At 38.7% G+C, this 27,961-nt stretch overlaps 1 protein-coding gene across 1 annotated transcript in view; it reads left to right on the top strand.

Moving 5' to 3' along the window:
* zfpm1 (zinc finger protein, FOG family member 1) overlaps positions 1–27,961 on the top strand; it is a 140,696-nt gene that overhangs the window by 26,771 nt on the left and 85,964 nt on the right. The gene's annotated exons all lie outside the window — the stretch shown is intronic.

Below are 27,961 nucleotides of genomic sequence, written 5' to 3'. Positions count from 1 at the left end.
CTAAAATATCTCTGGATGGCTGACAGTCATCTGATTGGCTAAATCCGCCTCTGCAGGCACATTCCTCCGACTCCCCCACAGCCCTAAGACTGCAATGGTGGGAGACCTGTCCTTATTACTGAGCTCAACATGAGAAATCATATCGGTTATAATAGTGACTCGACTAATCCTGTCATCCCCAAAGTGAGAAAGTCAGGAAAGGATATCAGATGCAGTAAACAAAAAGATTTTTGTACAATTTTGTGTCAAATTTAAGGGTCAGTTCACCCACATCCTGAAATAATTGAGGCAAAGTGTCACTGTTTGGATGCCTAGTGAATGGATGAATTAGACAAAAAGAAAAAAATTCCATGTGATGAAAATGTCAAGACTTTTTGTTATTTAACCATTAAAACTGCTCGACTCTTTTCCTATAATAAATCACCAGTTTGTCTTCAATGGACACGTTCAAACAAATGTGTCGTTGCCAAGTCAGTGATTTGACCTTGTTGACACCACCAGGATTATTGTTTGAGGTTGCGCTTCAGCATAATATTATTTATTCACCAATATTGTGAACTGGACAGAGTTCATCTTAACCGCATATTCCATTTGTTTGTGTTGAATTAAGTCTTTTTTAATATAGCATTTTCTGACAAAGACATATGGCAAATGGAAATATTATTCTCACCTTTTATAAGGTCTGTGTGCAGCGTTTGTATATGAAAGCTGCATCTCATTTGGAGTTTTTATCACAGGTTGTGACACATGATCATCTATGGTAGAGAGGCAAGTCCATATTTGAGACCAGAAGGATAAACACACCTACCGTTAAATATTAGGAAGGAGGATAGTAACAGGTTTTGTTGATATGAGCAATTAGGAAGAAAGAATCAGACCAAATACTTGTTTAAATGAGCCTCACAGTAGAACTTCTGCCATCACTGGGAAATTTAATCCTAATATTATGCATAATATGGAAACTTGAATGTTAGCGGTATAAATGTCTTGTGAGGAATTAGGTCTTTTTTGGAGTAAATGTTCTTGTTATGCCATGTTATCCCACTGCAATCCACCAGTGGAGATTTCCCTTTTTAGTATAAGGAAGGTCTGCCCCCCCACCCTCCCCACCCCTGTCTTTCCCCTCCTCTTTATATCAGTTGAGGGATCTGACTGATAACAGCTAGTCGGCCTCTCACTTTGCTTTTGTGTGGGGTTTGCTGGCCAGCCTCAGTAAACCCCACACTGACCTTTGAGTCAACTGGTCCCACTTTGCATACTTATACTCACCGTTTCCCGCGCATGCAAATGCTCTGAGATACAGAGCAGACTGACCAGGAGCAGGGAAGGCCTCACACATGTGACCACGCCCAACAGGAAATGTATGAAGGACAGCACAGGAGAGCGTTAGGTTGATGGTTAACTGAGTTTAGTAGGGTTAGTGCAGTCTGTGGTATCACAAGTAGAGTCTAATGTTTAGTTGTGAAGTAACTGGAACCCCAAGACAACAGTAGCAACATCTGGGATGATCTTATCAGGAATGTTCATTTAATTTTAGAATCTGTTGAAATAATGTGATCCACCATACTGATTTTAGAAGATGGACATTTATGTGGCCTCAGTGGGGCTGAAAATCAAAACTGTAACTACAGAAGCTTTTGTTTTTTGGCAATGAAGCAGATATCGTTTAAAAACTCACAGCATTACCTCATTTATACCTTTTATGTCTCTGAGTGTGTCAATCTGTTAAAGAAATAACTGTTGCTTATACTTAGTTTCTCATTTTAGTTTTGATATAAAAGTGGAAACTGAAGGCTGAAAATGTTCTGAAGACTCACAAAATTAGCACAAGAATGCAGAAATGAACAAAGTCAAAACTGTGAACTTCTTCCACTTCCTTCAGAACAGCCATTTCCAGACTTCTGCCGCCTCCACTTGTCACGTTTGGTCTTCCGTCTATATGTCGATCTGATATGAATATTTAATAGTAAAGGCAAATTAAACACTTCTTCATGACTGATGGACATAAAAAAAATCGAGATTATTTCTAATATTTCCTTACAAAAAGGACGATCAAAACAGACATTTCACAATTTGGTATTTTATTGTCAGATATTTTGCCTCAATATAACAAAGTGTTTCAAAAAATGAAAAAATGCTCAAGTAAGTGAATAAAATGCCCAAATGATACTGATACAAGACAGGACGTCGTCTAACATAGGTGTTCTTGTGTAAAGGTTGTCTCATGAGCCATTTTCAATATTACACTAATCATTAAAGTTTGATTAACCTTTCGGGTTTTCAGTCTCCTAAGACAGACAGTGTGGCGCCTCTTGTTAATGAAATGTTTTTAGCAAGTATTTTGCAATATTCACACTTGAATATATCTCACACTATCTCCACAATGACTGTGTGATTTTTCCAGTCAGGGGAAGTTTCTCACAGGCATCGATCACATTGGTGAGCTCATTTCAAGTTTCTTTGATGGAGAGGTGAGTCCTCTTTCGTGCCACTCTAAAACCACAGCGCAGCGTTTTAAAAGCGAGGAGGAGGGTAACCTTGGAATTCAGCATTCATTATTCATCGACAGATAGCTCTTCTCCACGCCGCGGCCCATGGATCGGAATGGAAGGGCCACGGCGGGCAGAACGGGACGGGTTGTGTGGGAGAAGGAGAGAGAGAGGGTAACGTTAATATTCCCCCTATCCTCAGAGAAAAGGGAGACTTCTATCGCTCTCATCCTCACTGCTTTTATTTCACTTTGAGCTCATCTTAAATTTCCATTATTCACCACAAAAAGCCAAGCCAAGCCTCTTTTCACAATGACTGTTTGACACTGGGCCCCTCCTCCTCGCACACACACCTCCGAGGACCATGTGGAGGACTATTATTAATCATGCTCCTATCAGCTCCTCACATCTGAGGCGCTATTTGCTGTTTAATCACTAAAATAATATGGAGGGGAAGGTGGCGGTGCCGGGGTGGGGGTGTCGGGTTGCTATGGTGACCAAATGGAAAAGGTCAGGCCTAGTTTATCTTATCAGTGATAGGGAATGGTTACTAATTACAGATAGGTACTACCAGCTCTTGGTCCACCGGGCCCTGCCTTAAAACACTATCAGCAATCCACACCGGCCTGATATTAAAATTATCTCTCAAGTCATCCACACATACACAACCACACACACATAGATGTACATATACAGAGGGCTTGGCCAAGGAACGCTTAAGCCCCCAAAAGACACCAGACCAGACAGGGCCAGGCCACGACATGATGCTATCGCCGCCGTCACCTTATGACCAGGGTCGACCTCAAGTTAATCCAGTAGACGGTCATCACTGCACTGGATAATGTCCAGGATGTTCAGAATTGTAAACACAATAAACATGACCTCTGACCTCTACATACAGGATGTGTTAATACCAAAATAATATCATCCTTTTTATATTCATCTTGGTTATTTTCTTTTTAACTGATTAATCAAATGTGTGATATTTAGTAACATCTAGTGGTGACGCTGCAGATTGCATCCAACTGAACGTCTCGATTTTTCACCTCATTATATTGTGAGTGTTTTTGTTCCTTTTGGCCTTTCAGACTAATGTTATATTAACGACAAACATAGTAGGTGACAGTACTGCACCTTAATGCTGGATGAAACGGCAAAAGCACAACACAAATACCATTTTATTAAACACCATTGAAACCTTAACTGTAAATATTACATCTCTTTTCTGCAGTTACATTCTCTTATATCATACACTCTGGACCTCAAACTTGCAAAAAAAAAAAAAAATTACTACAAGTTAAAGCAAAATAGGACTGTGAATAGGATTTTTTTTTTCAGCAGCAGGGAGAGTTGGTTTTGTTGTGATGCTGTTGGGGTGTTTCTGTTAATAACTGAAAAGCTATTTATTGAATAGTATTGAGTATTTATAGATCATTTCTAAGTTTAACATTTAATTCAATATACATTTAAACTATCAGCCAATTTGTCATGGGTTAAAAAATTCTAAATATTCAGCATGATTACTGTGTGACTGTTTACAACCATGCTACATTGCTTATCGCTAAATCTCTATTATGATTATTTATCATCTCATTACTAAATTTGGTTTATAGCCTGATAACTGCATCACCTCTAGTTATTAGAGCAAGCAGGCAGTGAAGTACTTCAATGAATCTAACTGCAGTATTTAAGAGACTATATAGAAAGATGAACTTGCAGAAAAACACGATGAGGAGACTGTACAGCTGTGGTAAATATACAGTAAGTTGACCCTTATAAACCCTTCAAAAAAAATGTGCATGTTTGTCATTTTTCTTTTTGATTTGCTGGTCATTATGTCTGTGTTACAGCTTATGATATGAATGTTTCCATTTTTGACATTTTTTTAATCTAATGTCAGTTACTCTTACAGGTCTATTATACACTACTGACACATTTTACACCCTCTGATATAAAATCATCATATACCAATATTTTCTGCTTTTTTCACATAAATCTCTTAAACCTCTTCAGCTCAAAATGACCAAACGTTCAATAATTTTCAGGATTTTGACCCTTTAAATGTCAGTTTGTATACATGATGCCACTTGTTTTATATCTATATTTAAAAAAAAAAACAACCTAAATGTAAGATTTTTCCCTCCAGTAAATGTGACATCCTGTATTCCAACTGGCTGAACTTTTGGTAGTTTTGGTGCATGTTGACTTTGTATCTGTTTTTTTGATGCATGTACAGTTTTGGCTTGAGGATAATAAATTGGAGTGATCCACTAGGGTTAACAACATTAATTCTAAATAGCGTCATTGCTGCATGTCAGAGTGAGTGGAGTATTATGCAATGTTCACACTGCACGTCTTAATGCTCCATTTTTGCTGATATCCAACTTGTTTGCGTTGTTGTGCACATTATAAATCCGATGCCATAAGACTCGGGTTTGAACAGTTTATAGTCTTTAAGTGACGTCACATGCTTCACACTGTGTTTAAGGAAGTAAATATGCATCTTTCCAGGTTCCGCCTCCTCCAGTGCAGAGTTGTGATGTCTGCATTTCAGTAACATAAAAGTCCGATGAAATGCAGCATGACTGTTCAGACTGAAGTCACATTTCAAGACATCAGATATGAATCAGATTTAGGACCACATATGAAAGTGGCCTGGGTCTCATTTGTGCTGTTCGGACTGTCATAAAGAATCAGATATGGGTCACATATGGGCAAAAAGCCAGATTTGGGTCCGTTTTACTTGCAGTGTGAACATAGCATTTGTGTTGTGGCCCAGTAAGTGCGTTCTTTAAGTGTCCTCTCTCGATTTCCACTGATGATATGAACGGTGGTCGTCACCTCAGATAGATTCTTCACATCTGGTGGTGACAGCTGCCGGCCCTAGTGGTGTGTGCGAGCATTTGCAAGTGAGAACGGGAGTATTTCTGTGTCTGCTGTGTTGTGTATAAGTGTGTGTGTGTGATCTTGTCTCTGCACCCTTCCATTTATCATCTTTGACATTTGGCTGTACTCCCCCTCTATCTGACCATCATCTGAGGAAAGCACATTTTTCCCATCAGAAATCCCGTTGTGACTTTTTGCGTTAGGGGGTGGCAGCAGCGGCGGGGGGGCCTGGAGGGAGGAGGGGGTGGGTCGCTGATACTTCCTTTGGCGAGGCACAGATACATAGATGTGAGCATCTTTTCTTGGCTCTGCTCCTCGTGTGTGTTTTTCTTCCTCCGTCTGTGTGTATATGTGTGTGTGTTCGATCAGTAGAGTAATTATGGGTATGTCTTTTGCGCACACACACACACACACACACACACACACTCACACTCTTAACATGGATGTTATCAGGGCAGCGAGGGCTCCAGTGATGCCCTGCCTCTTGAAAATACCCCCTTTCTTTGCCGCTGCCAGCCATGCAGCGGGTTATATTTAACCAGCTATCTCCTTTACATCCTCCTCTCTATGCTCCACAGGGCTATCGCACCAACACTGCTGCCACCATCTCACTTTATTTTTATTTTTATTTTAAGCCTTGTGACAGGAGGCGGAGATAACAGATGCAAAGCCAAGTTGTGAGTGTGCCCCCCCCCCCCCCCCATCCCCCATCCCTTTCCCCTCTATCCCTCCTGTCTCTCTTTCTGCACTCTCCCCCTCCAACCCCTCATCTTTCCATCTCTCTTTGCCTTGTTTTTTCTTTTGCTTTGCTTGTCTGTCTCTTTATCTTTATCACTTCTCTGCCCTTTTATCTTCCCACCCCACCACCCACCACCCCCCCTACTTCTTTCTTTCTCTCTCTCTCGTGGTATTTCTTACTTCTCAGAGAGGGTTTCCTGGTAGAAGCTTCTACTTTTTGGTGAAGGGAGAGGCAGATGTGCAGATCTCACAGATACATCACTAGGATTCTGTCATGTGGAACTGGAACATATTGCATTTTTTTGTCACCTGATCAGTGGTTTTGCATATGCTCACCTCAGTTAAACCTTAACTTGAGGGCAAAAACAATATTAAATGAATTACAAAATACATTGGACACACTTAAATGCATATAAAGAGGGAATATTGACACCATTCAGATGTCTGGGCATCTGAGTTCAGCTCTGACCAAGAAGTTGATTATCTCATTACAACTGACAACTGTCAATGGGTTTGATATATTGGACAGCAAGTGAACCTTCAATTTGCGGATTAGATGAGATGCAAGTAGCAAAATTGACTTTAGAGGCTTGTGGTTCAGAGCATCTCCAAAAATGTAGATCTACAGCGCTCCAAAGAGTGATAACCAGATCTCAGTGCAATCAAGCGTGAAAATAAACATTATTACTATTTTACCAAATCTGCAAATGCTCTTTTTGTCATCTTGGGAGACATTGCAGTTCTGTTCTGTTGTTATGAGGACACGATGGATTCAGACAAGTAGGTATTAACCTGTAATCCTTGTCACCGTTTCAGATATTCTTCATGAGTAGCCTCTTATAGTTGCATTTGTGTTGCCTTGGTAATACTACAGGACACTTGTAGCGATATACACATGCTATACATTCATGTAATCTGAAGAATTTTCAGAAAACCAAACACAAGTCAAACAACAAGCACTTAAATGGGCTAAAATCTAAACCAAACTAACAGTCGTCAGTAATTTAATAAAACAGACCAATGAGACCAACTTTGCAATGCTAAGCTAACACTAAGCAAATCCAAAAGTTACAAGTTTTAGTTCTCTATTGATAAAACTCACTGCACGAGACAAAGAAGATCAAAAATAAAGGTCACATTATGAAGGGATGATTACAGATTTTGTCTTATCTCTGTTATTTTCAAATCTTAACTTGATTTTATATGAATGAAGCTTCTGCTATCAGCTAATCCTTTTTTTTTTTTTGCATGTAAAATTCTGTATAGGTTTGGGTTGTGTGTGATGTCTGACTAGAAATTCTACATTTTCTGCAACATTTTGGATTGATGTTATTGTTTGGTTTGAGTGTATTGTTTTTACACTCAAACACCATCTGTAAATCAGACTCACTGCATGTCAGAGTTCAGAAATTGACGTACAGAAGACTTACAGTAACATGTTGCACAAAGTTAGACAGTTAATGTTGACTGAAACTTCAGTGTGACACACTTCAGTGTGAACAGATGATAAAGTGCACCTATAAACAGACTAAAATGAACATAATGCCATAATTACACTGATGGAGTCTTTTGACAGTACTGTTGTTGAGTTTTTAATGATACATCTGTATGATCCTTCTGCAAAGTACATCATATGATAAATTAAGACTATCAGAACATCCTATTTGCAACTCTTTTTGTCCAGTCCATTCACATTCATATCAGGAATTTTCTTAAGTTTGAGGAAGACATAGGCCTAAAGTGATCAGGTCAAAGCTGTAGAAAAATGATGCATTTGTTTTATATATAACTTTAATGTCATTTGAATTTATATGGAGATGCTCTACCAGATAAATAAACATGCAAAGAGCTTAGAAATAATCTTAGACACCCATTAGAAACCCCCCGAAAGTCTTTCCAAGAGGAGAAATTGTAACTTTCTCTAATGGACTTTTGTTTACTTTGACTTTATGGTGGCCAAAAATTCCATTAAATATGCACTACTTTTTACAGCACCAGGATGGCAACAAAAATGCAGCAAACAGTGCAGGAATGAAGGTAAAGGCATGCCATATTCTTTTCTATATTCTTTAAAATGCCATTGTATCTACAGAGACAGAGGGTTCAGACTGAAGCAGAAGGCATTAACCCTGTTACAACACAGCGACACACACCCTCCCCTGGACAGTTAATGTAGCGCTCTCACTCATGTTTTGGGCTGTGGATTCCGGAGCTGTTTTCCTTCCCTCCTTCAGTGTGTTTAGTCTCTGGGTTAGCAGAAACATCTGTGTGTGTATGTGTGGATTTTCCCTGCGTTACTGTTCGGTTGATTTGAGGTCTCAGGGCCGACTTGGATAAAGGGCAAGAGCAAGGCCGCGGTGCTCGAGAGGAAGAGGATGAGTCGCTGAAGGAAAGAGGAAGATGAGTAAGTTCAAGAAAAGGTGAATGAAGGCGAAGACGCAGGAAAGATACGGTTTCCTCAGTGGTTTTTCTGTACTTGCACCAGTGCGGACGTAGACCTGGTTCATGTCAGTGATGTGGTGTTCAGGGGCAGCGGGACAGGGAGGGCGAGCAAGGGAGGGCCACAGTGGAGGGAGTCACTCTCTCTCTTTCCCTCTGCATACCATTATAATCTTTCATCTGCCTCCCGTTTTTATTCAGGGCTGACATCAAGGAGGAAAGCAATCAAGCTTATTATATCACTCACTACAGAGACTGGAGGCAAACGGCTGTTAAATGCACAAATACCTTTACACAGAAAATGCAAAATGAGGAGTTCATTGCACGGCACATGGCGGACTGGGAGATGTCTCAATCCCAAATTCCCCTGTAGTTTTCATCTCCACTCTGTCATTATTAATATATGAACAGGAACTGCACAAATCATTTGCCAAATAAGATCAAATACTCCCCAGTGTGTCTGAAGTTTCTCAGCAGTGTGAAGCTAGTGGGATGTTTCTTAAAACTGAGATGCTTCTTATTTTTACTCCTCACTACCACTAGTTGCTTTTCCATTGGACATCTGCGCAAAACTTTACAGATATTTGCCAAATGTCAAAAAAACAGAAGTGCGTAATGTCGGTTTTTCCATTTAGTCACAAATGCAATGATTTGTTTATTATTGCAAGATGACATGGTGACGAACGTAAATATCGTGTTGATTTACAGATATATTCTTAATTATTATGTATTACCCCTCTGTCCCGTACTAAATTAAAAAATGATGTGGTTTCCTGGTGTGTCCACACATACCGCACCAGGTTTCTTTTAAAACTCTTCTTCACTTATTGTAACGTCCGTCAACATCTGTTTTTTTTTTGTTCATGTGACTCTAGTTGCAGAAAAATGTCTTTCCTTTGCAGTTTTGCGTAATATACCATTTGCGCTACACCCGAAATACCACCTCTTGCCAGCGCATAAACTTTTAATTGAAAAACGAGAGTTTGGCGAAATTGTCGTTTTTCCATTTGGTAAATTTTTATGCGCAAGTTATATTCACGCAATTTGAGGGTCAGTTGAAATGCGACTGCTGTGCATTTTGTTCGCTACTTTCTTTTTCCCCTGAAGTCAAAGCCATGACACATGTGGCATTAATATTGATTATCTCATTCCAATGGGACCTGTCAGTGGGTGGATATATGACACAGTAAGTCAACATGTAGACCTTGAAGTTGATGTGTTGGAAACAGCAAAATGAGCAAGAGTAGGATCTGAGCAACTTTGACAGGGGAGGAATTATGATGGGTCAGAGCATCTCCAGATCTTGTTGTTCATTCTCAGTGTAAAGTGGTCAGTGCCTACCAAAAGTATCTAAAGAACTGGATATCAACCAGTCCAGCATCTATGGGAGCAGAACATTATTACCACTCGTCTAATATTGAGTAGATCCCCCTTCTTCCACAAAAACAGCTGTGACCCGAGGCCTAGACTCCACCAGACCTCTGAGGGTGTGCTGTGGAATCTGGACCAAGACGTTGGCAGCAGATCCCGGAAGTTCTGGAAGCAGAGAAGTGGACTTCCATGGATCAGATTTATTTGTCCAACACCTCCCACAGATGCTCAACTGCCCTGAGATTGGGATGTCCTTCCTTAATCCATTTTTGGTCAATACTAACCACTGCTGGAGATGAGCCAGTCATCACCATTACATTATGGCCCTCGGCAAAGTCACTCAGTTCCTTATGTTGCTCATTTTGCTGCTGCAATGTATCAGCTTTGATGACTAAATGTTCATTCAGTGCCACTATATATCTATAACATGATACTGGAAGGTGTGTGTGTATCTGCACAGTTCTGAGAAATTGAGATGTTTTTAAGTAGCCAATTTGGTACCTACAGATGAGGAATAGTCCCATCTCCACATTAAATATATTTTTTCTTTACAATTCCATTTTTTAAAGTCAGGAGGGACTGATTTAATTCACGTTGCTAAGCAGTTGACAGGGACAGTAAGCAGCCTTGCATGTCAGGGGCATGACCACTGTTGTCCTCTGGTGGTCAAACACAGGAGGTCATTCAGCGCTGTCCTCTCAGGCAAAGGACCAGTGTTTTGGGAGATATTAGTAATTTTGGAATAGAATGGCCTTACAATCACATTTCTATACCCAGGACAGGACAGTTGATGGAAAGCACAGTATCACACTGCATGATGCGAAATGAAGTTAAAAACAGGAATGACACATTTACTAACTCAAGGCCAGAGATATTGGTATTAATATCAACACGCTAGTCCATATATCTTGATGTATATATCCATAACAGGGTTCCTACGCAAGTATGTAAAGTATGAAGAAGTATGGAATTTGATTTTATAAATTTCCAGGTCTGGAAAAGTATGGAAAATGGAAACAAATGTATGGAAAAATATTCATGTTTCCAAGACTATTTCCACTGTTCTATTTCCTAAAACATAAAATTATAAATATCTAAAAAAAAGAAATGGATTGATCAGTTTTTTTTAAGGCGCTTGCTAGTGCAGGTAAAATGTTTGTATGAGAGCACATACAGTAGGCTACACGTCTCAGAAAACTGTTGGGCAGATTGACAAGTTGAATGCCCAGCCTTCTGCTCTTATCCTCCTCCAACCCATTTTAAGGCCTGCCCAGGTGTCGTCAAGTTTCACTGCTGCTTTGACGGACAGGTGATGTCCACACATTGTTCATGAGCGAGATATTCAACATGCCTTGTATGATTGTTGGCAGAACTCATAATGGGTAGATGTAAATTCTCTGATCACTGGCTCATAAATTCCAAATATAAAGACTGCTTGGAATTTTTTTTTACCAAGACAAATGTGGAGGAACCCAGCCATATTTAATATTATTTACACTTCTCCTGTCAGTGGTCACAATGTTATGGCTGATCAGTGTATGCTGTTCACGCAGGTTGTGTCAGATGTATATGATGTTGTCTTAATGCAGTAGTTGTGGTTTATTATGAGCCTATAACGGGCAACACTGATACTTTGATATCTATTAATACACTTAGGCAGCTTGTCTAAGTAACATCTGAAAAGTATGAAGAACATTAGAGTCCTACCAAGCCATAGGGGCTGTAAGATGAGCACTACTCAGCTGTAGTGTGGTCATTTTTTAGACTGTGTCATCTGTGTAGGTCACACCTGTTGTGAACACTGGGAATCAGACTGAGAACAGCTCTGGTGCCAAAACACTATGAACCTTGTGAATGAATCCCATCAGTACACTTCACAGCCAAAACCATGGCTGATTCCACCAAACAGTGAGTGTGTGTGTGGATGTTTGTGTCAATTCTCACCACTTTACTCAAGGCCAGATCTCTTTGTATCAAGCGAGTGAGACGAAGAGGAGTGTAGATATAGAAAGAAACACCGTCTCTGATATGATTTGAGGAAGGAGTGATGATGGTTAGACTTCACACAGTGTATGACCTTGTGCGTTGGTGTGTGTGTAGAGAAAGAACTGAGCTTTTCTTGACCTTTCCTTGACCTCTTTGTGAAAGCTCTGTTATTCTAAGTTTTTTTTAATTCTGCGATGTGTGATAAAGCCACACTGATAAATGTGTGTGTCGGTGTGTGATGGTTCCCACCGGTCTTGGCACATCTAGACTAGAGAACAGGATTTTTCTAAGGAGAGCTAAGAGACAGCACATCCATACATTCTAAGCACAGATAATTGGAAAAAAATGAACTTACTGCATGCTCTGAAATGTGTTTTACACCTTTTTCATCTTGTTACATTGCATGTGTAGTTTTGTCTGGTTTTAATGTAATTTTATCTCATGTCTTTTCTATCTTCTGAGTCGTTTCTGACACATTAAGTCCTTTTCTTCACTTGTTAACCTTTAACTTTTGTTATTTTCGTCTTGTTTCATTGTATATATTGTTCTTGACTTGTTCATCTGTAATTATTGTTGTCTTTTAAGATATTTTCATCTTGTGTAATCTTTCCCTTATTTTGATAATTCCAACTAGCATCTCTTATGTTTCCATCTTTTTTTATCTCGTTATCTTTTATGATGTTTTTATTTTGTGTTTTCTTTCCTTTTCTACATTTTGTTCCATTCATTTATGATCAGCCTTGATGTTGTGAAGACCTGCAGTGACTTAAAAAGTTAATCATTTGGCTTCTTCCTCAAACCTACAGATAACCCGAGTCTGTTTGGAAGGTTTAAGGATTATAAATTATAGATATTTGTGTTAAAATGTATGCCACATAGGGGAAAATTAAACATTCAGAGGACAGATACAGTACAGATATCAGAGTAGTAATGTATTTGTACGTACTTCCACCCTATGCAGCTGTGTGTGTTTGCATGTATCAACCTTGTTCTACTCTGTGGCCTTGCCTGGCTGTTGGATTCTGGATGTGTGTGTGTGTGTGTGTGTGTGTTGGGGGTGGGGGTAGGGGTAGGGGGGTGGATGGTTCTAGATAGGATGGGATTCAATAAGCAGTTGAATCAGCCCCCCCTCCCCCTGCGGATCTTAGGACGGTGGGAAAGTTCAAATCTGCTGCTATTTTCTATCTTTTATCAGCCGGGCTTATCGGCTGCCTTTCTCGTCTGCATGCCTGCCTTCAATAGTCCAGGGTCTCAGCTCGGCCTGCGTGGTAACTGCTCTCTATCTGCTTCTCCTCAAACTTCACCCCTCCCGCCTCTCTCCTTTTTTTTTTTCTGAAACACTACCTGTTTTTATCCGCCTGCTTTTTTCTTCCATGTTTTATCATCACCAAACCATGACAAAGACAAAGGGAATATTAGGTATCAGTACAACTGTAAGAGGGGGAAAAACTACCTCATTTTTTAGAGGTTGTGGATCATGTGATGTCAAGACAAGCAGGTACAGATTGCGTTGTGGTCGGCTTGTAAAGAAATGGTGGCTATAAGTCTGAAAATACAGGTTCTAAATAACTTCAAATATTTATTTTTAGCTTACGTTGAGGTGAATTTTAGTATAATTTTACTGTATATGAGTAGTTTCATTTTCATCAGAAGGAATTGACTAGTTTGACATCCGATTAGGTATTATACAGAAAGTCCTGCATCATTGGTCCCTCTCTCATTATCCCTTAAAGACCCAAACAGCCATTGACGACCAAAAGCATCTACTGATCTGATACGTTTAATAACTGTTGATCCATTAATCCTACCAATGTAAATAACATGTAAATAAGTAGTGTAAAATGCAGTTTGCCATCTTTTCATGGTCATCAGATATGACCCATTTGGATGTTCAGAGGCTCCGTAGTGAACAGGGAAACACAGTCATCTTCTACAACATTGATTCACCAATAAAACCCATGTGGTTTGATAAATAGATGCTTATTTTATGTTCAGTTAATCATATTTTTCACATTTGCTTCAGTTTTCTGTTCTGATATAATATCCCTTTGAAATTTTATGAACATCTACATCATTGAATTAATTATAAGAAAATACCTGCCATTCACTGACAAATGCAGAGGAAAAATAGTACAAGGAGATAAATCTCTTAGATGTCACAACAGAAATAGTTGTGGGTCTCTAAGGGTTAATGTTGCTCTAGTAGACAGCCTATGTAGTCTATTTATTTATTTTATTCAGGAAATAAGAGACACAGAAAAATAAAATCTGGTTTATTGGAACCAGAAGTGTCCATATTTGGACAAAAGGGGTGGATCCTAAGTAGTCATGGGTGAGCTAATGCTACACGTAAAGTAAAAGTACTGAGTAATTGTACAGTCATGTTTGCATAATCTATGAACTACAACTACAGTGGAGCTGTTAAGTTGCATTGAAATGTCTCCCGACAGTATTTTTAGAGAAAAGTTCCTTATAAGTCTGTGGAAACAAGGGCCCTAGTGGCTGTCAGTGGTATAACATCTTTAAGATATGTCCACATTGGCTTCATTTTGGAGCTGAGGTTCCTGTCCACCACTATAACTAATAGAAAACACTGCTTGAATATCTTAAGACAATGTTATATACACTTTCATAAAACAAGATTACTTTTCTGATGAAGATAATTTGTCTTTTTAAGACTCATTTAGGAACAAGGCTCTTTTACTTTTTGTAAATTCTTGATCTTTAAGTCAAGACTGTTACACGTGCTGAGATGCTTCCAGACTGTCTGTGTTTTTGGTTTTTCATCAGCACATGTCGACTTTTCCTCATTGAGTGAGTGTGTGTGTTTAATGAACTGTTGCGATGTCATGTGTGGGAGTGTTTCGTCCTTGAGGAGAATAAAACAGTGTGTCAGGGTGAGAGCATCTGAGGTCCTGCCAGAGAAGAACCGCTTGTGAAACCAAATACTAGAGGAAAAGACTGGATCCAAAACATCATGAGGTGCCTCCAGAATGTGCATTATACATGTGGTAGATGAAAGAGGAGACATGGAAAACTCCAGTTATAACTAATTGGTTTGTAGAAGTGTAGGTGTTCTCTAAAGTACAGTCATTGGAGAGCATTCCTCCATCACATTGGAACTGTTCAGAGTATGTGCAGCCAGAATTGCAGAGAGATATAGAAACAAAGATGAGAGCAGAGCAGATGTGGTGCACACAGATGGAGATATGTGACTGTGTATTAGTCAGAAGAGCCTGATAGCATCTTACTGTCAAAGGTGATGAAATCTGCTGAAATGCAGCTCAAACATATTATCACAATATCTTAGTCATCGGGCTCCGCTTTGAGACATTGTTTTTGCACTGTTCCTCGACGGTGGGGAGATCATTTTCTATGAATTGAGGGTGCTTTTTTTTTCTGGTACTGGAAATTTTAAAAGTAGTGAAATGACCAAGATGAAGGTTTTTTTCTGTACCTGGGAAACTTCACGCAGAGCCCGAAGAGGATTCTGTCGCCACGTTTCACCGGTAAAAGTAATGAACTCCAGAGTAAACTTGTTTTATACATTTACCACTAACCTGTTGGGGCTGATATGTACACTATCACTCTGGTATCAGTCAGGTAATAATAAACAAGTGTCACAAAATGTTCTTTTTGTCCCTTTTGACCTTTAATAATCAGTCAGAGGCCTTTGTCCATGTTTCTGTCTTTTGAAACACAGCTATATTGATAAATCTGCTGTATTGGTTTATCAGCTGATATTAGCTTATCAGAAACACAAGTGCATCTGATATAACGATAGATTAAGTACCAAGAAACCTAAGTACATAGTATACGGGGTTAAGATATGTAGATATACATACACACAGCTGTGACATGTACGTCACTATTCCATAATTATTATATTAAGGCTTTATCAGGAAAATTTGCCACTTTGTATTACTATACAGTCACCAAAAGCAATAAATATATATACAAAGACAATAAAGTACGAAAAAAAAAAACAACCCAAAACCCCCAAAACCTCTATAGGTGGTGAGTTAGCTCAGCTTAATGTATTTGCTGACATGGTAAAGTCATGATATTGGATGTGAGGTGCAGATGTGTGACCATGGGGTGAATCTGGGTCTAGAGTGGACACTTGGAAGGAGTCCAGTTTATGTATCAACAATTTCCATTTATCATGTTGTTTGTTATTATCCTTTATATTGAAGTAGCAAATCTGTGGAACCATATATGATGAAGCACCATGTGAACAGTCATAGATGTTCTGCCTATTAACTAAGAACTGTGTCAAAAGCAATGCAAGTTGCTGTTATCCTATGTCTGATAAGAGTAAGTCATCTTCTGCCGTAATATGCTTTGGTTATTATTAGAATTATTAGACTGTTACATTGGATTTGGAAACTAAATATACTTTGGCAGAGGTTAATTCTATACCTGCTCAGCCCAAGTCTAGAGTGCAGAGTAGAGCAAAGCAAAGGCCTGAAAACAAGGCATCTTGATCTTGTCCCAAGCTGAATCTGATTCATAATTTTTCAGTCGGAGTGCTCACATTTTAAGCATTTATGTCAGTGCATCCCTAGAGAGAAGCCTCTAGGCCTTTTATTTGTTATTCATTGTCACAGTTGAAGAATCTGAGCAAAATATAGTCCCAAAAAGCCTCAGTTAGCTTGTTGTTCCTGGTGCTTCCTACCTGAGAGCCCTCTGACTGGGTATATATGTACTAGTACAGGAGTTTACTGTATTTGCTCTTGTAACACGGCGGGGCCGCTATCAGGTCTGGAGCAACACGGTGTTCCAACATGGAAAGCAGCAGCGGGGAGATTTATTCGAGCCGACCGCGGCCGCTGTGAATAGTTCTCCTGAGAGGCTCCTGGACTATCAGATAGGCCCCACTGTGAAGAGGCTGCTGATCCTCTCCTCCAGGGCCCCGCTTTCTCTCTCTAGGGGGCGTGAAGGATACCCCCGCCACCGGACCATCCATCACTGTTGCACCGTGGGTATCCTTGGCACTGTACGCCGCTATCTCGCTACCTGGCCTCCTCATGCTCAAGAGGCAAATACCTCCTCAGAGGAACAAGAGGAGAAAACTAATTGTTCCCCCTGCATGGAGTCAAGTCTATCTCATTGTTTTAGCTCATCCCTCATTCCTCTGTCCTCTATCTGTTTCTGTCTCGGTGCGTCTCTCCCATAGTTCAGCCGGTGTCCCTCCCCGCCTGCTGTCTCCCCAGGACCTTTATCAGGGAGACAGCTCTGCTCATTAAGGAGTTAATTTTCTCACTCCTATCTCTGATTAGTATAGTCAACCTAAAGCACTGTGAATTCTTTAAATTTTCTTCCTTGTTATCAAAAAGGGAAAAGGAGAAAAAAAGATGAGAATAGGGGGATATTTAATCGTTTAAGTAGTCTTCCTGGGGAACTAGATTTCTCTCTCTTTTTTTCTTTTTTTTTTTCCTCTTCCCAGCAATGTAAAGAAATCTCGCTGAAAGCCGGCCCAGCTCAGTAATTCAGTTTTTAAAGCAGGAGGATGGAGGGAAGGGGGGGAGGAGGGGAGGGGGAGGGAGGAGAAGAGAGAGGGAGAAGAAAAAAAAAAACGACTTGATGAAATTCCGCTATCAGCTCCGAACCAATATGCAAAATATCTCGCTGGAAATCAAATAGCTATTATGTTTTCATTTCCACGTCGGCGTATTTGCTTAATGAAGAGGAGACAGATCAGACCGGCAGAGAGAGTCTGCAGGAGCCGATAACCGCCAACGGCTCCCAGCTATCCGCACAGAGTGACGCTCCCAGTCACTACGCTTTTTCACCGAAAAAAAAAAAGGATGGAGGATGGTGAGGGGAGGGAGGGAGGGAAGGAAGAAGAGAAGAAGTGGGAGGGAAGGTGATGGAGAGAGAGTGTTCTGAAAGAAGTGGACGAAGAAGAAGAAAGAGAGGTGGCGGTGGAGGAGGAGGCGGTGATGGAGGTGGAGGTGGTGGTGGCGCCTTCAGCGGGGGGAGGGGGGTAAGAGGGGAAGAGGAACAGAGAGATAATGACAGAAAGAAGAGAGGGGGAAGTGAGAATAGAAAGGAGAGACGACAGCAGGTTGGAAGAGAGATGAAGGATGAGACGGAGAGAACAGTTTTTCATACAGAACAGAGAAAACTGAGGTCTGACACATTCTGAACCAAACTAGACTTACTCAACATTAACCAGTTGCTCATAAACACACATCAGTAGCTTATGTATGCATTTACATGACAGTTGTCCCTCTTAATTGACCTTAAACGAAAGCCCTCCCCCAGAAGATCCACTCCAGACAGATGTCATTTTTGCTTTTCCAAAACCTAAACCGAGGATGTTGAACTCATTTTAGTTTGGGGGCCACATTCAGCTCAAGCAGCTCAGACCAGTAAAATAATAGCATAAAAAAACCATACATAATGACAACTCAAAAATATTCTCTCTGTTTTAGTACAAAAAGTAAAAATACATTATGAACATGTTTAGAATTGTAAACTATCCTTTCACAAAAAATGTGAATAACCTGAACAATCATGAACACAAAAGTACAATATTCTGCCTCATCTTATCATTTACACGTGCACCGCAACTTGCAGATCACAGTGGATCTACGAAGGCACAAAGCATTTAGTAACAGGCAGAATATTGTTTAAATTCCACTTATTTCTATTAATAAATGTAATTTTGTTTATAGGTTAATCACATTTTTGATGAAAGGATAGTTTGGAAATGTGAACATTTTCATGATGTGATTTTACTTTTGCAATTTTTCACATTGAGACAAAGAAATACTTAGGTTTAATATTATTTCTAGGTTTTTATGCCATTACTTTCCAGGTCTGACCCATGGTGTGTGGCCCCTGAACTAAAATGAGTTTGACATGCTTGATTGTTTTATAATGTAATACCTTCAATATAATTTTTGCATTTAACCATTTCATCTGGCAGGCTACATTAGACCCTTTGATGGGTTGGTTTTTGGCCACGGGCCGTAGGTTTCACACCACTGATCTAAACCCATTTGCAGCTGGATCCATCAATGTTGAGAATTACATAGTTGGAATTTTGGAGATTTCTTATTGACTGTGGGTGCACAAAAACAGACTACAGAATAATATGTTGCATGTATTTACGAGGAAATGATCAATCAGATATAGATCAGATATTCTAAAGAAAATCATATTAAATTTCTGTATCTTTATGAAACATCAGAGAGAAGTGGACTGTGACTATGACTGACAATGATGTGCATCTGAAGCTGTATTTGTTGGCACTCCAATATGTAAATTTCATCAGTAAAAGCTCCATTGGTAAGATGCTAACTAACATTAGTAGTGGTTACTGGTGTTTTTATGTGGTCAACAGTATTTGGTGATACACATCCATCTACCTGTGAAGAGTTGAATGCCAGTGCTAATTTTTATTAGCGTCTTACCTCACAACAGACAATGGCATTTGGAGTTTCTTTGTATTTCTCTTTTTTGTTTTCTCTATTATTTCAGACATGCTATGGAATATTTCTACTGATATTAACAGAAACACTATCTTGACAGGGGTTCGAGACTCAGTCACAGATCAACAAAAACTAAAAACTAATTCTTTATTGTGACACAATCAAGCAGCAGCAAATCTACTTTTCAACCATTTTGACTTAGAGCAGTTCTGAAAAGCATCACGGTTTCAAACTTTACCTCCAGTCTCTTTCTTATTCTTTACTACGGTCAAATAAACTGGATATGAAGTGAAAATGAAGTACTTGTTCCTGGTAACATCTCCACTATGTTGGACTAAAACAATCACTGTTGTTGACAGTAAGGATGTTACCACTCAGAGTATTCATATGTTCTCCATTCTAAGGTGAAGTCTTTCTTGTTAGAGTCCAACTAGTAGTGACTTAGTTTAGAGTAAGATCTCACTTTACAATGAGCTGCATATTCTCAAACAGACTTAACCCTTAGTGACCCCTCAGGCCATTTTTATACATTTTTGTCCTTTTTCTTTTTTGATTTGTTGATCATTCTGTCTGCGTTACATCTTATGGCATGAATTTCTACAACACTTTGTTTTTTGACATTTTAATCTAATGTCAGTTACTCTTACAGATCTATTATACACTACTGACACTTTTTACACTTTCCGCCGTAAAATCATCATATCAATATTTTTTTAGGCCTTTTTTCAGTATAAATCTCTTAAACCACTTCAGCTCTGCTCAAAACTACCAAATGTTCAATAGTTTTCCAGGATTTTAACTTTTTAAATGTCAGTTTGAATATGTGATGCCATGTGTTTTATTAAAAAAACAACATTAAGTATGAGATTTTCCATATAATACATGGTGGAGGGATGTGTCATTGTTTTATATCAGGGTCTTGGACATGTTAAAGATGATCAATAGCACTGATTTCATGGCATTAGTAGTTTTTGTTCAATGTTGGACTCTCATGACAAAAAATACTTAATTGACTTGCATTGAAATCTTTTTTTTAATCTTGCATTAAAACAATATTAATGCAATAAAATCAGTGTTGTTGCTACAATGTGACCTATCCAAGACCCCCCTCCCACTATTCATTATATTAAAAAAATATATAATTTTTTTCCTGCAAATAACAGTGATATTCCAAGTGGCATCTAAAGTATTACATTCCTGAAAATGATTGAACGTTGGATGTTTTGAGCAGAGCTGAAGTCGTTTAAGAGATTAATGCAGAAAAAAAATTGAGATATAATGATTTTATGCAGTTTTTGTGCAAGTGCATTTTTGGCTCGAGGGTGCACAAAGGTTAATTTAGAGTTCGATGGACAGTATTGTAGTAGTCGTTTCATCACATAAGAATAAATCATATTTTGTGCTATTATACTGAATTAATGTACGATCACCTCCTTACTTCCTATTAATTAACAGTTTTTAGGATTAGCCTAGTTGTTGAAGTGAAATTGTAAGTAAATCACGATGAATCAGGCATACATAACTGCTTCATAATGACCAAGTGCTAATGTGTTACTAATATGTCAGTCAGCAACTTAACCTAATAAAAAATGTCACCAATTTTGGTTTTTTTCTCCACATGCAACATCTTAACTCAATCAATCTCAGAAAAACAGGCTGCACGGCGCGACATGTTTACACTGTTCTCTGCTCTTTTCAGCCCTTTGATGTTCAGTTTCCTGCTGCGTTCAAGTACATCACCGTCAGCTTTCATGTCAAAATCACTGCCGAAATCAGTCATTATCATTAGTCTGACTGATTGTGTGGTTTCACCCACAGTTTGTACCTGTTTGGCTTGTTTTTTTTTTTTTTTTTCTCCAGGCATTCTGCACATTGCAAAATCTTCTTCTCTGTCTTTAATTCTTGCATATTTATTTCTTCTTTCACGCTGTCACTGGGCCCTTTTTCTGTCCTCGCGGGGCATTTCTTCAAACCTGCTGTGGCGTGGAATTAAAATGTTTTTCTGCAATGCAAATAATTAAGTGGAATTGGACAGTTGTCACCGAAAAACACTGAATTGAGGAGTTTTTACTACACTTCATTTGGTGGCTCCTTGTTGAGTTGTTAGTGTTTATTTATAATTCATCTAAACGGAGAAGCTGAAGAACTGTCACTGAACAATCTGTTCTGATGATAAAGTTTTTCAAGTATTAGAAATGCCAAATATTTGCTGCTGAGTGTGAGGAGCTGCATCAGTTTATCAATTATTCATCAACTACTGTAATAATGCATTAATACGTTTGATTAAAAAAAAAAAAAAAATCAAAATACACTAATTCCAGTTCCTTAAAGTTGAATATGTTTGACTTATTTGACAGGAAACTGAATTTCTGTGCCTTGTAAACCAAACAAGACATCTGAGGACATCATTTTCATCTTTTTCTGACATTTACCAAACCCTAAAAACCAATTGATTAGCTGGAAAAGGTAGACCTAACATTAACCCTCAAAGACCTAAATAGCCACTGGTGACCAAAAGCATCTACTGATCAAAAAAGTTTAACGGTTGATCCACTAATCCTATCAATCTATGTAAATAATTGGTGTAAAATGCAGTTTTGTCATCTTTTCATGGTCATCAGATTTGACCCATGTGGACGTTTAGAGGCTCCATAGGGAACATGGCAACACCGTCATCTTCTACGACACTGATTCACCAGTAAAACCCATGGAGTTGGATCAATGACACTGGTTGGAGACACTTGTTTTTATGTTTAGTTAAGGATATATTTTGTTGAAAAAGTCACTTCTGGTTCAGTTTTCTGTTTTAATATTATAACCTTTGAGTTTTGTCTGAGCTTGTATGACCATCTACATGATCTGTGAATTAAATATGGGAGAAAACCTGATTTTCACTGATAAACGCAAAACACAGTGGATAGTATTATAACAAATGAGGATAGATAAATTAGGAAATGTTAATTGGTGAGAAAAATCCATTCCTAAGTGGCTATGAAAATAGCTCTAGGTCTTTAAGGGCTAACTGACCATGAAAATGACTAAATGCAGGTCTTGCTAGAACTGGCCACACACCTGAGAGAAAAAAAACAAAACAAACAAACCCTTAACTGAGGTGAACCAGAAAAGTGATGTAGCATCTTTACGTCACTTTCCTGATTTTCTTTCATTCATCACCATTTCTGGTACTAAACAGTTAGATTACACTGTTAGTAGAGTGTAATCCACTACAATAGAATCCAGCAGCATATTAGGGTTACTATTATCTTTGGAAAAATGCAGTATATTAGTGTCTCTAAGATATTTAGTAATGTCAAATCAAACTTCCATGTCAGAATGAAATAAATTTACCCACGTTACATACTGACACATGGTGTTCACAGTTTCTAAGGGAAGAGATCAGTATTAAAAGTAAAAATGAAATGTAGTGTAATAGTCCTTAAAGAGTAAATGACCTGTAGCCGCTTTACTCTGGCTTTAAGTACAGTACATTGTATCAGCCCTTATTCTCTATCTCGATCTCTTATTTTTGTCTTTAGTCTTGTTGAATCATTTTTATCTTCTTACATCTTTCACATCATTTGCATCTTACTATATCTTTTAAGGACAACTTTACTGGCATTGTGATTTCTCACAACAAAATTTATTCCTCCTTTCTCCATCCAAAGGTGCAGCATGTTACATAAATTGCTTGCTGCAAAATGTTAAAAACTGTAAAAAAACAAACAAATGAAAAAACAGCAGTAGAAATGGTACAAACAGCAGCATGGCAGTAGAGCACATACATCATTTTTGCTATCTTGCTATTTCTGGTATTTATTTTATTATTTTTTTTTACTTTTATACAGTCTTTGTCACAGTGTGCTTATTTCATCTCCTTAACTCAAGGTATTTTAATTCTATTCATTAGAAATAATATTTTACTTAAGATTTTTTAACAGGTTTATTTAGGTGGGTGATATCTGTTCATGTACATGTGTATATGACTTAACAATATACACCTCTTTACAATTTATACCTGGACAGAATGTGACATTACTGAAATAATATGACATATGTGCCATGAAAGACGACCATCACATGTCACGTAATGCACATGTACACCCCCCCCCCCCCCAATTGCACTCTGGGTACTTTATCATCACATTAGATGTGAAGATGTGCGGGCCAGTCAATAAGTCCCGGGGATTTCAGATCTGTCGAAAAATCTATTGCTTTGCTCGAGTTTGTCATCCCCAGAGTAATCAATGGGCAGTCGTTAGCCGCTCCCATCCTAAAGGCTGAGGGGGAAAAAGCTGATTTTTATTGAAGCTGAATATAACTGATCAATATCGTGGGGTTCGGGCACGGCTCCTCTTCTGTGAGGGGGGCTGATGGTGGGGGAAAGGTGGCCATGGAGCTGTGATAAGAGCTCACGCAGGCATTGAGGGAAATGTTTAAACTGCAAAGTTGATTAAAAGTATTTCCTCAGCGGTGGGTAATTCTCTTCACTCTGATCAATAAGTGGCTCCTCTCCAGTGCGTGACTCTGTGTCAGGTGCCTCAGTTCGTCTCTTGAGAGCTCCCACATCCTCCTCTCCTTCCCATTCTCCCGCTTTTTTCTTTCTCTAAATATCCTCTTTTAATGTTTCTCTTCACAAGTCTGCGATTTTCCGATACAAGTGCGCCTCTCTTCCTCTCTTGCTTTCACGTCTAATGTATTTTTTTGTGCGCCGGATTATTAGCGTGAGAGCGGCGAGGCTTGCGTGTGTTTAATCAGGCTTGTTGAGCATGCAGGTTTGATGTGTGTTGTCTCTGTGTTTAATCAGCGAGCTGCTCGCTGCAGGTTTGATGTGGACGGAGAGTTAATAAAGCAGTATCTTTGGCGCCTTCATCAGCTGCAGCACTTTGTTCTGCCTCTCCTCGCTCCTCCAAGACAGACAGCTTCAGTCTGAGCGCTGCAGCTCAGATACTCCTACACTAACACATCTGTCCTGTTCACTGGGAAACAACGGTTCTCATACTCCTCTGTTAAGTCACTTTAGTTTATGCACCGCAAACTCAGAAACAACAATAAAAATAATCAACATAACAGTAATAAACAAATAGGAATGTAAGGGTAGCTCAAACAGGATGGACAAATGTAGTGTCAGTGTCAAATGCACAGAAATACAAGGATTAGCATTAGCTTTTAAGGGCCACAGCAGTGATTGATCCAGTTTTTCAGTGTGATGTGGAGGTTAAAGGTCAAGTCTTAAGAGGATCTATTTGTAGAGATGGAATATAACATTCAGAGTTATGTTTTCAGTCGTGTATAATTGCTTGAAAAGAAGAATCGTTGTGCTTTTGTTACCTTGAGAATGAGATCTGTCACTCAGTAGAGGGGATGGGCTGCCTCCTCAGAGCCATGTTGTGCTGTAATTCCTATACAGTAGCCAAGACTGAGCGCTTATGCTGTTATTTCTTTTTAGCAGGTGGTGTCAGAAGTGGAGGTGCATTACTATTACCTGCTAAGATTGAGTGTGGAACAGAGTTAACACAGAGATCCAAAAACTGCTCTAATGAATGGCTTCCTCAGTATCAACCATTGACTTGGACATCAACAGTGACCAGAGGCTACAACTAATGTTCTACACTGTTGCATCTGAAAAGAATCACTAAAAACTCAAGTACAAGTGTGAGGGTTATGGAGTTGTGTTCTCTAAATAGTAATGAGTATATTGTGGCTGTTATCATGGACATAGGCAACAGAGACAGTCATTAGCTTAGCAGTACATTTAGCTAACAATAAAAATGATCAACACTGACCGCAAAACAGACTGACACAAACTTCATGTGAGTCACAAACATGTGGGAATCTCCTGAACAAATACCAACACAAAATCTCCTGTCATCCGGTCCATAGAAACATACTGGCTGTCTAATATCACAAGACAGCGATGGCTAAAGTCCACATCCAGGAAGTGAAACGCAGTAGTTTCTAAATGTCATCTTTCAATGTTCGACTCAAAGTTTTGTTCAGTTAAGTTTAGGAATTTTATTTGGACACTCCAGGCCATTTTCTTGAACAGTTTAGATCTTTATTCTTCAGTGCACAACCTAGAAAGTTCAGCAGCTGTGCTCTTGGATAAGTCGGGGCTTAATTGACGTCCCCTCGACAGAGATACACATGTGGGCTATGTCTCTCTTTTTATTATTTCTCCATCTCTTCAATGAGTTCAGTCCAATTTTCCTGTGGATATCACGCTGTAACAATTAATAAGGCTTTAACTTTAAAACTGGCAAATGAAGTAGAATGTGGTGCACTTATCACACAGGCCCCCGCTATCCTTTCTGCCAACTATCCGAGACAGGAAGAGAAGGGGGGAAAGGAAGGAGTATTTCTCCTTGGATAAAAGAAGAAAAAGAGGGGAGAGACTGGAGCCGAAACTTTTTCCACACCATTTGATGTCTGAAAGCAGTGATGCAGCGATTGATTCATTAAACCAGAGCCGTAATGAGGAAAGAAATCATAATTCAAACTTACATTTTAAACAGGAAATATAATTGGAATTTTCTACAGAGAAGTCACTTTGTACAATTATGATTAAAGCAAAATTAATTGTATGAAAATGTCCTTATAGATACTGAAAATTAGATCTAGCAAAGCTGGGGCGACGTAGACCTAATTCTAAAAATATTGTGTACAGGATCGATCTTCTTTTTTTCCCCTCCTCTTTTTTTTTTTTTTTTTTTTGTATGTATGAGGGTCCAAATCTAGCTGTGTTAATTTTATCTGAAATTAGAGTGAACCATGCAGGCGTGGAAGTTGAAATTAGCCTAAAGATGTTTCATTTACAAAGACAGAAACACTTTGTCAGCCGGCGATTGTTTCCAAGCATTATCTCTGCCTGCTTTTAATTGCTTTGGAAGTGAAATTAACAGAATTAGAAAAATTGCCTCTCCCTTTTTCTACAAGCTTCTTTATTCACGGGTATTGTTGTGTGCTTTGTATAGATTATAGACTCCTTTGTTCCAGCATTGTAAATATATACGCCCCCAGTCATGGCTTTAGCTCTGAAACAATTCCCTCTATTCGTTCGACACAACCTCATGGAAATTAATTTACAACCTGTCTCTGGTTGAGGCGGGAAATAGAACAATAAAAAAAAAAAAACATCTCTCTCTGTATTAATTTCAGTCTTATTTACTCATTCAGAAACCATGGGTGCCCTCCCCGCTCGCCCTCCTTGACTTTCCAGTCCATCATTATTTTGCATTTGTTTTCTCCCTCTACAGCATATTAACTGTTTCTTGTCTCACTGGCAACACTAATCCTCTTAAAAAGAAATGGTTACCCTGAGTTAATAATTGTATCATGGGATCCTCTCGGGAGCAGAGGATCGAGCATGTCATCCGATGCACACCAATGCAACATAAGACAGTTTATTGTGACGGCTACGAACTTCACAAAACGGTTACGTACGCCGATAAATACTGCACAGCACTATGTTCTTTAACACTCTTAATGCACCGTTTAAAGGGCACTGATGTAGTCATGTTATAGATGGAGAATTATTAATGAAGCAATTTTAACAAAGTCACATTAAATCCATATTAACCGACTCTTTTTTTTTTGTGGATGTAATCTTCAAACAGGCTAAAATAGATCAAAAGTACTGTATAATTACTCTGGTCAGCAGGGATTATGAAACTGTAATTGATACAGATCAGCCCTGCACTAATCACTCTTTTAGCTACAATTTTAGGTATACTGTAATTTGGCTTTAAGGTCCCCCTTGGCTTCTTGGTATTAATCTTCTGGATTAGAGCGTTCAGTGTGTCCAATTCGTGAAATATATATTTTTTTAATTCTAAAGAGTCCACTTAAAAAAAAAAAAAAAAAAAAAAAGGGAAAAGAAAGGGAGCAATGTGTTTTTCTACATATTATAATAAGTAGCTTGTTAAACCCTCTTGCTTCCTTTTTTATTTTTCAGCAGTGTTTAGACTCGAAGCCCCCGGGAAGACAATTAACTTGAACCCTTATGTTCCATTATTAAGACTGTGGTGGTGTCCTTAAGTCTAAATATTAGACTTTCGCTCATGCTCTTTTTATAGATGGTTCCACATGCTTCTATTGTTGGTTGATCCATTTGTCCATCAGTTGTTCTCCGGAATATTTTTTTCAGATGGAATTTCTTCAACTATGAACTTCAGATCATGATTAAAAAATAGTAGCTGTATCTTCCTGAAAGATAGTAGTATCATTTTAACCCTTTATAGGGCACTATAATTTTCAACCTTAGTGTGTTATTGGAGGACATAACAAGACTTCATTACTTTTGTGAAATTTTTCTAAATGTTTTATCGTTATGTAGAAAATCAAGGTTAATTAAGTTTCCATATTTGGTTCCTTACCCATAAGTGGCAAAAAAAAATACAAGAAGTGTATATACATTTTTAAAAAATACAAGAAAAATACATGTAAGGTGAAGGAACATGTATTTTAGAACATTAGAACATCACTTTTAGCACATTACAACAACATAAGTGCTGACACAGACACCTGTCAACATCCACATTATTATTAGTGTGAAGAATTAAGAGATTAGAGGGCATCAATATGACATTTTAAGACCTATCGGTATTGGATGAA

Source organism: Sphaeramia orbicularis, chromosome 6 (genome assembly GCF_902148855.1).
Source record: "Sphaeramia orbicularis chromosome 6, fSphaOr1.1, whole genome shotgun sequence".
Classification (NCBI taxonomy): domain Eukaryota; kingdom Metazoa; phylum Chordata; class Actinopteri; order Kurtiformes; family Apogonidae; genus Sphaeramia; species Sphaeramia orbicularis.
Note: the sequence above shows the minus strand (reverse complement) of the source record. Positions and strands in the feature narration are given on the sequence as shown.